Source organism: Octopus bimaculoides, chromosome 7 (assembly GCF_001194135.2).
Source record: "Octopus bimaculoides isolate UCB-OBI-ISO-001 chromosome 7, ASM119413v2, whole genome shotgun sequence".
NCBI classification, from domain to species: Eukaryota; Metazoa; Mollusca; class Cephalopoda; order Octopoda; family Octopodidae; genus Octopus; species Octopus bimaculoides.
Window position 1 is genome coordinate 21,484,677 of NC_068987.1, and position 3,036 is coordinate 21,487,712.

Sequence of the window (3,036 nt, forward strand, 5' to 3'; positions counted from 1 at the left end):
GTGAATCTAGATAGGTAGGTAGGTAGGTAGGTAGGTAGGTAGGTAGGTAGGTAGGTAAGTAGGTAGGTAGGTAGGTAGGTAGGTAGGTAGGTAGGTAGGTAGGTAGGTAGGTAGGTAGATAGATAGAGAGAGAGAGAGAGAGAGAAATTTAATAACAGTTTGATTCAATTACTGTCTGTAGAAAAGTGAAATATTTGAGACAAATTCAACGCGGCCTCTAGATGGTCAGCTCAGCTGCTAGTGTCGTAGGGAACAGAGCTATCATCGTAACATCCGATGACATCACAAATACTACACTAGCATTACAACCAATGTTGTAATTAGCCATTGGAATTTTGTAACAGAAATGTCAGCAGATGTAGAGGTGACATAAACTAAAGCACAAACACGTAGTTGCCTTGTGTTATAAATATTTTTCCCATTGAAATATTTATGACATAAGAGACGATCGATCCAGTTTATGTTATCAGTGTGTGTTGACTAGGTGTTTGTAAACTTTTCAATGTCAGGAACTAAGGTAGCAATTACTTTCGCCAGCTCTTTCGTACCCGTGAGTGGGGAGTAGAACCCAATGCCTTTTTGTAGTCAAGCCAGACAATCACAAGGTTTCTTCTAGTTTTTCTTACTTTGAATAGCACAGCTTTATTTATCAAAGGTTTTTCAATACATCCCTAGTTTTGTATGTCATCCTGGCTTTCCAGGGTCCTCTGAAATATATGTATAAGTAGTTTTCTTGTAATTTTATGTTTAATTCACAAGTTTACATTAGTATATTTAGCTGATGCCGATCGTAGGACATAACCATTGGATTTTCGTAACAGGAATGATGCTAAATGTAGAGATAACATAAACTGAAGCCCAGAAATAGTGTTACTTGGCGTTATAAATATATTTCCCATTGAAATATTTATAACAGAGACAATCGAACTTTTTTGTAATTAAGACATACAGTCATAAGGTTTCTACCGGGTTTTCTTACTTTGAACTGCATAGTTTTATTTACGAAAGCTTTTTGATGCATCCCTTGTTTTGTATACCTTCCAGAATCTTTTGAAATCTATGTGTAAGTAGTTTTCTATAAATATTAACGTCAGTAAACAATTGCAGACTTCTACATTTTATAAGTATGAAACCTGTAGTCATATTCTGTGTCGTAAACTTGAGTTGGTGGAGGTTCCACAAATTCCTTTTGCAACTTTCTTCTGAGATTATCATATCCTCATCAAACAAACATTCTCTGTGGATCGCAAGCGATTCAACCACATCATATTCAACGTCTTTACACATTACAATATATGTCACTATCATAGTATCTTGCTGACTTATCGGAACATATAGATATAGTCAGGCCATTTCTTCTTCCAAGCACCATGCAGAGTTGAGATTTGTTCCCATGACTCGCCCATAAAGTTTTGTTAAATTTTTGTACGACTCCGTTCTACAAAAATATATCATCATATATAAGTACTAGACTATTCTTAAAATAAACACTGAGCGGGGAGGGGGTCAATTTGCTCGACTAAATTCTTCAAGGCAGCGGCCTAGCATTACCACAAGTGCAGTAACTAGAACACGTAGCAGAATAACAGAACAAAAGAATAACATTGATTCCAGAAACTGCTGGTGTTTTCTTTATGAAATTTATGACCTGTTGCTGTCTTCGAAGTCAGTGTTATCACTAGTGGAAGATATTTATTTAAAACCCTTCTGTGGTTTAAGAGAGTTCGGTTAGTGTGTAATATATCTTTCTTGTCATTTGGATTTGATGTTATAAAACAAATTTGTTTGTCTGAGATTTAGTGTCAGACAACGTCACAGCAGCAGTAAATCTAACACTAAAATGAAACGTGCTTTCTCTCTTCTACCACTCTCCCCACCTCTCTCTTTCATATATATATATATATATATTCTTTATTAAAAAGCAACAAATATATCACAAAAACTGTTACTCAGAGTTTCACGTTCCTGTTCGTCGGATAGTTTTGTTTAGAATGGAACAAAAATAAGGCTATAAGCAAAAATATACAACTAGTTTGATAGATATACATTTGAAAATGGTTTTATTTCATTTGTCCTTTCGACTCACGGTCTTTTCAATGACCGGTTGCATGCAATAACAAATTGCAGTATAAAATCATCTTATTATAAAAATCGAAGAAAACCTTAAATCAAAAATAGATTATAGAGGACAGAGCCTGGATACCCAGGGTAAATAATTAGCTGTAAAACATTAATCAATTAATGAATTAAAAGTTATATTCGTTTAAAATTTTTTTCATGCTATTGGCTGGGTAGGGGAAGACTCAAAATCATGATGTTAATTACCAGTTAAAGGGGCAAGACGCTAATAAAACCTAGAATGTTAATACAGAGGAAATTTTATCTTGTGGCACTATGGGTGATTGTTTATAAAGAATATTGTTATGTTGTATAAAAAATAAAATTAAAGATTATCAAAAATGATATCATAACCAAAATAGGTCAAATATGTGTATATATCAATTATCAATATTAAAAAAGAAAAATTACATAGAATCAGTTTAATATTCATTTATGTACTTAATTAATTACTTATTAGGTGGTTTCTATAAAGACGACTCAGGGCATTTACTAATGGAATACTGGAAAGATAAACATGCTAACATGTATTAATTATAAGCCAAAAATCAAAAAGAATAAAGATGCGTACAGATACACACATATTTATATATATGCACACATGCACACATAGACATACACAAATATTTATACGTTTACATGGATATAGTATAACCATCTCGCATAGACTTAAGTAACTGAAAAGTATCTACTTACGAACAAGAAAAATAACAATATATAAGGAATAAGAGGTTAATAGGTTATGCACATATATGCATATATACACATATACAAATATTTATACGTCTATATGGATTTAGTATAACAATCTCGCATAGACCTAAGTAGCGGAAAAATCTCTATTTAAGAAGAGTAACAACTAATAAGGGATAAGGATATCAAAATAAGAAAACAAAATAAGGCGTAGGAGTGGCTGTG